This window comes from Fulmarus glacialis, unplaced genomic scaffold (genome assembly GCF_000690835.1).
Source record: "Fulmarus glacialis isolate BGI_N327 unplaced genomic scaffold, ASM69083v1 scaffold5909, whole genome shotgun sequence".
Classification (NCBI taxonomy): Eukaryota; Metazoa; Chordata; class Aves; order Procellariiformes; family Procellariidae; genus Fulmarus; species Fulmarus glacialis.
Genome location: NW_009235109.1, coordinates 44,767 through 53,628, shown reverse-complemented (window position 1 = coordinate 53,628; position 8,862 = coordinate 44,767). Strand labels below are relative to the sequence as shown.

Sequence of the window (8,862 nt, the reverse complement as noted above, 5' to 3'; positions counted from 1 at the left end):
GGGCGGGGCCTCACTGGCGCCGCCCGGTGCCCCCGACTTGTCAGCGTTGAGCCCGGCAGCCGAGGCGGGGAAGGGGGCGATCTCTGGCAGTAGGGCAGTGGGCGCCACGGGGCGGCTTCGCGCCGGAGCCGGCTCTGTTGGGCCGCCATTCGTAAACGTAGAGGGCGAAGGAGACCGCGCGGCCTGGGCGTGAGGTCGCCGCTGGGAAGCTCGAGTGCCCCTGTGTGCCCGCGTGGAAGCCGTGCTTCCACGTGGGGCGGCCTCCAAGGTGGACGAGACCTCCGTGAGGTTAACTCGAGCGACGTAAGCATTTGATCCTGTTAAAATTGCTTTAATCTGCTTTGGCAAAAGGTAGTACTGGAACCTAAAAATCAGCTGACTTTCCAGATCTGAATTCCTGTATGCTGTTCTCAAGAAGACAAGCGGGTTCAATGTTGCTGCGTGCAAGGAGGTAGCAAGTATTTTTGAAGCACTGAACAGCTGATTGTCCTCCCATTCTTATAGTAAAATGGAGTTTCCAGGTGTCTTTAATCCTCTCAATTTAGTTGAGAAAGAACAGCTGTTCAAGGAAACATTGATGTTTTAGGGCATACGTTTAGAGCATGTTTTAGAGCATGCTGTTAGTATTTTTCAGTATATATGAGGTGATTCCTATTTCTGTATAACATGAAGGGGATTTTTTTATGCTTAGACCAGAAAGATGCTTCTTGTTTCCTCAAGAAATGTATTTTAAAACTGATTATGCATTGAGATGTTTTCTGGAGACATCTATTTTAAATTGTAATTGTTTATAGCAAGTAATTTAGTTATTCTTTAAGCAGAAGTTCATTGAAGTGTAAGTCATGAGAATGTTAATGAATGTATAGCATGTGCATTTTGAAATGGATTTTTGAGGGTAGTATTTGGAGCAAATGTATATGTTATAATAAGTTCTACAAATGTATAGTGAGACAACTGCAATGGTAAGATGAATATGATTACTAATAGTCTGCCTTATTCAGGTGTTGCTTACTACTTGATCAGGTGTTACTGCTGACGTACTTGTTCTTACATGCGATTCATTGAGGCAACTACTTTGGTTTCAGTTGCCAAATTTGGTATTTGTTCACATCCCAGGGATTTTGCTGTTTTGCTGGCCCAACAGACTCCTTAACTGCTTTGCAGCACTTCAAGAATGAAAATACAAACCTTTTTTCCCTTCAAAGGCGTATTGCAGCAGTGGTATTAGAGGCTCACTGTTCTGAGAAAGAGGAAGAAACTGCATTTGGATACTTAGGTGTGCAGTAAGAGAAGGGAGGGTGCAATCGTTAGAGGATTAAGTATGAGACAGGAGAGCAAAGAGGTGCCATGACAGGTTTAATGGCTAGTGAAAGTTGATAATGTTTTTGATCTTCCTTAATCACCAAATGTCTAGTAAAAAAACCCTATGCATACATAGAATAACAATGTGAAAAAGGTTTCCAGGGAATTGTTACCGGGAAATAGTACATGTTAAGAATGGTAATTGCGAGAAGTGGTATATAAATAAAAGGGGCTTGTAAGTTAGGGATCTCAAGATTCTCCAATGTGAAACTTACTTTGTCATCTCCCTGACTTATAAAGCAGGTTAAATTTTATTGATTTGCAACTGGTTCATTTTGATTTTTTTAGTAAAAGTATAATAAATACTAAATTGACGTTGCAAGTTGATCAGTCCTTGCTTTGCATCTGTAGTGGTGTGGGAGTCAGTATATAATTGTCTTTTCTTTTTCTGAAAGATATGGTTTTGGCTCAGAAGCTGACATCAGTGGCATCAGTGCTGTTGTGATTTGTGAAGTTTATGCATCAACTTTTTCAATATGGTTTATTGACATTGTAACAGATAATTTATATGATTAAAAGTGATACTGTTGATGATATCAAGTTACTTTTTCAACTCCTTACTAAGAAAATCTTTAAGAATTAAAAAGTTCCTATGCAAGCTCTTATTAGGCTATTAAAAATTGTGCAGTTAGGAAGGCAAGTTACTCACTTAAATTGTAGTCTTGTTGCGTTTCAAAGCTGTTGTACATGTTTGTCCATGGAAGCTACATGGGCTAAATTGCTAGTGAATCTAATGGGAATTTGTACAGAGCAAGTCTTAGACTTCCAAAGGTTTTCTCATTTAATCTTTATATGTAGCTCCACCACCCCCACCCCCCGCCCCAGGGGGGTTTGAAAGGTAGGAATAAGGGTACAGGTAGGATGTGAAATTTCTTTTTCCCTATTTTTAGTCAGAGAGTTGATTTGACTGGGGAGGACTGATTCTTGAAACATCTGAAAAGATACATGTTTGACTTAACCCGTTCATGGAGAAATACAGCTTGTGGTTTCCATTTCTATGTAAGCATCTATATCAAGTTAAATAATCTAATACGGTGTATTTAAATTCTGTTGTGGTCAAAGCTTGTCTAGGTCTCTAATTTAAGAGGATGATTTTCATGGTTTTTACTCTTTAGCTTCACTTGGAAGTGGGTAGGTTCCTCTTTTACTAAGCCCTTGAAAGATCAAGGAAACTTCCTTTGCTTTTTGGTGCCCTCTACTGATTTCTGTTTGTCAGAACATCGAAAACTAGGGCTTTTTTGTCTTTTAACAGCAGTGAAACGCTAACAGCAGCAGCACTTTAAAAACAGCGGGAAGGGAAAAGAAAGAAAGGAAACCCTTTTGCACCTTAAGCATTTTGCTGATTGCTGTCCAACCAGTTTGTCTGGATTGCATTGCAACTGTTCCTCACCTGGTAGAAAAATACTTAAGCAGCATAAATCTGCGTCGCCTAGTGTCTTCTGTAGTCATTCTAGCTGTAAAAAGACTGGTGCTTTTGCTCTTCCCCTCTCAGAAAAATAGAGACTTTCTCTCTTTCGTGTCCACAGTTACGGGTTCTCAGTGAGCGCATTTCAGATTTGCTGTCCTAGAACTTTTTAACTCCTGGCTCACTCACGATAACATTGCTTTTTGTATTTCCCACTACAACCTCAGATACTGTAAAAAAGTGCAGTGCCTCATGTGAGCACCACTACATGTGCTGTATTTTGCTTTCTGTTTAAGTAGCCCTTTAATCTTGTCAGTCTTGCAATTTTGTTCCTATCCCTGAAATCTGTGAACACCTCTGTCCTAGGCAAACTCAGCAATTGCATGAACTCAACCCTATCCTTTTCCAGAGCCTCTTATCTTAGCCCTGTGGTCTGTCTTTGCCAGCTCTGTTCATTTCTGACAGAACTGGCCAAATTTTTCTTTCACGTTGCAGTAAGAGTAAATCATTGTGTGAGCAGAGATGAGAGCATTCATGGCACAACTTATGGTGCTGCTGAGCAGATGCTCTGTCTGGCAGTCTTCATGAAGGCTTTAGGAGATGATCTTCTCTCTAGACAAGTGAAAATTAAGAACTTTTTTCCCTTATTCAAGTTATTTTTTTAGATGATATGTGTTGGGATCGTTCTTTAAAAAAGCTGTGATGTGCTGAATATTTTTGATGAGCTGCATTTTCAAAATCTGATTCTTAGAAATCCATCTCTTGCAAAGACATTTAAAACTATGTTGATGGTAAGTGCTGAGGGGGGGCATTTTTGTTTTGGTGTCCTCTGTGTGTAAGTCTATTGGGAAGACATTGGAACTAAATATAAAACAAGAGGGGGAATGAAGAGATTGGAGAAATAAAAGAGTAGGAACAGGTATTCATTTTAAATAATGTTGTGGAAGGAACTTGTAAAGACGAGTAGCAAAGTTCCAGGTGGGTGAGTATGGATTTGAGAAAAATGTTCACATGTGAACACGAAGATCCTGGCAAGACCAGTATGCATTTCGTCTTTTTATATGTGAATCTATACTGAGCATAGTTAGAGATCATATGTGAAGCTTTCTTCCTCTTTATTCCCAGTTTCCTTATTGTATCAGAGAACAGTCAGAGCACTCTTCCTCAAACTCATATATCTAGAACAGTGTTTGTATTCTCTGGCTCTGCTTTCAATATGTGGTTGTTTACCTTATTTATAGTTGAAATGTGACTTAACAGTTCATAGGTGTGATGGTGACTTTGTAGGGCAGAGCTTGAGACTGTATAAAAAAAGTACACATCTCGCTGAATTTCTTGCATGCTTTAAATTCCTGTGTCTCTTTTCTCCTTAGTAAAAATGTGGGATGAAGATTGAGAAGTAAGTCAGCAAACCATGCTTTTGGGGGAGTGAGGCTTTTTTTCTTCATGTATCATCCGATACGTATCATATGGTTTGTTTTGTTTTTTTTAACAAAACTTAATATGACTTTGCATGAGAATAATCCTATTTTCTAAAGAAAATGAAAAGATCTGCACAAGTATAAGCTGTTTATTTAAGCCGAGGACCTGCAATGTTTTCTCATATCCCTCTTTCAGGTTAACTTAGCAGAAAATATCAATTCTTTCTTGGTTTTGCTGTCTCCCATAATTTGTCAGTTACATTAAGAGGACTGAGTTCTCTACTCATTACATCCTATTATAAGGATTATATACATGTCTAGATGACTTCTGTTAGATGACAGCTTCCCAATATGTGTATTTTGTAGGGGCAGAAGAACCAGCCGCTGTTGCAGAGTTAATATGTTCACAGGGCCTGTGGTGAGTCTGACGCGTGCAAAAATGAAGTTCTGCAAGCTACTGAGGGCAAAAGGTGTGTTCAAATCCCAACTAATGGAGAAGAAAAATTTTTTTTTCCAAAGCTTTTTAAAACAACTCCATTAACTTATACAAGCTGTTAGTAAAAATGAAATGTTTAAAACAAGTACTCTGTAATATGTAGTGCATAGCCTAAATACGATGAGCTTTAAAAAGAATCATAGAATCAGTTATGTTGGAAAAGACCCTTAAGATCATCGAGTCCAATGGTTAACATAACACTGCTAAGTCCACCACTAAACCATGTCCCAAAGCGCCATGTCTACACGTCTTTTAAATCCCTCCAGAGGTGGTGACTCAACCACTTCCATGGGCAGCCTGTTCCAGTGCTTGACAACTCTTTCGGTGAAGAAATATTTCCTAACATCCAATCTAAACCACCCCTGGTGCACCTTGAGGCTGTTTCCTCTTATTCTCTCACTTGTTACTTGGGAGAAGAGACCGACACCCACCTCGCTACAACCTCCTATCAGGTAGCTGTAGAGAGCGATAAGGTCTCCCCTCAGCCTCCTTTTCCCAGACTAAACAACCTCAGTTCCCTCAGTTGCTCCTCATAGGTCTTGTGCTCTAGACCCTTCACCAGCTTCATTGCTCTTCTTTGGACACGCTCTAGCACCTCAGTGTCTTTCTTGTAGTGAGGGGCCCAAAACTGAATGCAGTATTCGAGGTGTGGTCTCACCAGTGCCGAGTACAGGGGGACGATCACTTCCCTAGTTCTGCTTGCTACACTATTTCTGATACAAGCCAGGGTACTCTTGGCCTTCTGGGCCATCTGGGCACACTGCTGGCTCATATTCAGCTGGCTGTTGACCAACACCCACCCCCAGTTCCTTTTCTGCTGGGCACCTTTCCAGCCACTCTTCCCCAAACCTGTAGCGTTGCATGGTGGTGTTGTGACCCAATTGCAGGACCTGGCACTTAGCCTTGTTGAATCTCATCCAGTTGGCCTCAGCCCATCGATCCAGCCTGTCCAAATCCCTCTGTAGAGCCTTTCTACCCTCAAGCAGATGATCAACACTCCTGCCCAACTTGGTGTCATCTGCAAACTTACTGAGGGAGCACTTAATCCCCTCATACAGATCATTGGTAAAGATACTAAACAAAACTGGCCCCAATACTGAGCCGTGGGGAACACCACTTATGACCAGCCACCAACTGGATTTAACTCCATTCAGCACAACTCTTTGGGCCTGCCCATCCAGCCACTTCTTTACCCAGCAAAGAGTACACCCATCCAAGCCATGAGCAGCCAGTTTCTCCAGGACAGTGTTGTGGGAAATGGTGTCAAAGGCTTTACTAAAGTCCAGGTAAAAAGAATTCCACTTAAACAGAATCCTACATTTGTACTATCATTGAGGGTGGTTCTACAGTGTATAAACACATAGAACATAGTGTTCTGCAGTGTGAATACATCCATTTTAACAAGAAATTGGTTAACAAGATTCCAACCGTAATGTTATGCTCAGTGGGCATACCATTGTGTTCAGCCATTTGTACATGATAAAAAGAGTTTACTTGTCCTAAACTGTATGAATGACGAAGTAAAGCCTTTGTATTTGTTTCAGCTGTGAAAATTTCGTTTTATGTGGGAAAAGGCCTGGAAGAAGGAAAGAACAAATTAAGTGTCAGAAGTGGGAGAAGCAGAGAACTGAAATACAGGGTGAGAGGAGCCCTGACACTTTGGTGTTGGAGACTGATATGACAGTTACGTACTACAACTGTTGCAGTTGTACTGTGTGCCATTTGGGACATGTTTTCTCCCTTGTTCTGTGGGATCTCCTCAGAGAAGAAGGAAATTGAAAAAGGTAGAACTTAGAGTGCCTTATTGTTAGAATTGAGTATCTCTGCCCTCTTTGAATTTTCAGGCCTGTGGGGTTTTTTGCACTAATCCCAGTGTGTGTATATTGCAGTATATTGAAGAACATTCTGTATTTACATGACAGTTTGGTCATACCAGTTAGGTAGGTAGGTTGTTTTGTGTAGTTTCTAAAATGGATTAAGAGTATTTGTTGAGGCTTCAAATTTCTAGCAATATGGGAGAGACTGGAAGAATGTAGAGAGTAAACCATGGTACATTCCTGAAGAAATTAGATCCTGACTTTCCTCAGTTTCTGAGAACACATAATACTGCATTATACACAGAAATTTTTAACAGTATGGTGTGCTGAGCAGAGACATGTATCTTTTGCTAATGCAGCTCAGTGTTGTGATGACAAGCAAAGCCAGTGAAGGCAGCCAAATGTGAATATGCTCTATCACAGTAGGCATTGAGGTATTATGCCAGTAGTCCTTTTCCTGGGAACAAATTTCTACTGCTGACTTGCCTTTGTGCCCATTGTAGTGAGGACATCAGTTACAATAGTGTAAGTAACATTTTTATCAGTGTAAAGTTATCTCTTTGGGAGCTGAAGTTTTGGGAGGATTCATTTAAATAATCCATGTTAATTGCTGGCTAAAATGTATTCTTCTGTCAAAAATTGGTTCATGCCTCTGTAAATACTAGTTCAAGCGCTTAGGTAGCAGTATGCCTCAGTTCAGTGTTTGGATATTCTTTAACACTACAAATACGGTCAGCTTAACATTAATTTACCTGAATAAGAAGTTTCAGTCTTCAGTGCTGAAATACTAGCTTGTTCATTTATGTATATTGTGTTTCATATATGTGTGTGCATGCTTGTGTACATACATATATACAGAGAGTTTAATGTGGGGAAAAAATTCTTCAAGTGGGAAGAGTGTGATTTGTTTTATAATTGTCATAATTACCCTGTCTCTGTTGATGTACCTGTATATTAGTTTCACAGGCCTAAAGGAAAAAGTCAATAGTGAATATATACTGTATGTTCAAACTATATGTAGAGAAGACTTTGGTATGAAGACAACTTTGAGCCACACTTCTCTTCAGACTTCTTGTCCCATCAGCTAAAAGAGCAGAATTATTTTTAAAATTTAAAACTTGATCTTTTTGAAATGTGGCTATATCTGAACACCTTGTCTTGATTTCACCACTTCCTCTTGCTCTGGCATCGTTTTAAATCTATCAATTTCAGTATATTTTATGGCATTTAAAGTAATTTCTATATAGTAATGAACATATTTTAATGGTACACAGTGTTCCAGCCTTGTATCTAGGGAAATTACCCCTCTTTCTGTAGCTACAAATTTGTGATTTTAATTAAAAACTTATCTTCTATTTTATTTACATACCAAAATCAGAGTTCGGGACTGTGTATATGCTAAGAAGTTGGTGCTGGCACCATCTCCTGAAATGGCACTTTCTGTATTGTGTTAGGTGATGTTGATGTCAAAACATAGACCCTTTAACTCAGATCTTGGTAGGCAATTTAGAGATGAACTGGTAAGAAACGATAAACTGAAAATATAAAAAAAATCTTATTGGATACTAGTACTATTTGTTGCATAATTTTTAAACTTTCCAGTTTTAAGAAAGAAAGCTTAAAAATATTTAGTGAAATACTAAATGTATGTAACAGGTTTTCCTTGCTACCATAGTGCATGTTAACTGCAGGAAACATCTGGAGAAACAGTACAAATTGTTTTCCATTTATTATCACCCACACCATTGACAAAGTTGAGTTCAAAATTGAGACCGTAAATTGGGATTTTAAAGTAAAATTAATATTTTTCCAACAACTTTGTTCTTTAATAGAGAGGGAGGTATAGCTGAGTTTTTTCCCCTTATTGAAGTTTGGCTTGATTATGAGAGGTAACGATCCCTATTTGGAAAAACACCTTGATGTGATATAAAAAGAAATACTTACTATCTTTTTTGTGAGTTATGCAGCACTGAAATTGCTTTGATTCGTTTCTCTGAAAAATGATTGCAAAATCTTTTCACATTTCAAAGGATTCTTGTTTGCATGCAGTAAGTACTGCAAGCAATAGCAAATACTAATAGAATTCAATTTGAAGAACTTTGACATGGCTGTGTGTTTCCTCGACTCTTAAACCTGCTTCAGTATTAGAAAAGGAGATGCCTCAGATGTGACATATGGGTTACACTGTCCTTTTTGTGTAAGTAGTAGAACTTGAAAATACGAAACGTGTAGTTTGCTTGTTTTCTAAACACAATTTGCTTGTTTTCTTCTTGCTATTGAGAGTGCTGCAGTGTGCCAAAAAGATTGCTAAGATTTTTAGAGTTTTTTAATGTTCTTGTGCATTTAAAATTCATGTGCAGC

General features: G+C 39.1%; 1 protein-coding gene across 1 annotated transcript in view; it reads left to right on the top strand.

Moving 5' to 3' along the window:
• Window positions 1-6,361: 6,361 nt before the first annotated feature.
• RNF38 (ring finger protein 38) overlaps window positions 6,362-8,862 on the top strand; it is a 42,742-nt gene continuing 40,241 nt past the window's right edge. The window contains exon 1 of the mRNA XM_009585880.1: window positions 6,362-6,468. The gene's annotated coding sequence lies outside the window, so the exon portion shown is untranslated. The remainder of the gene's footprint in view (window positions 6,469-8,862) is intronic.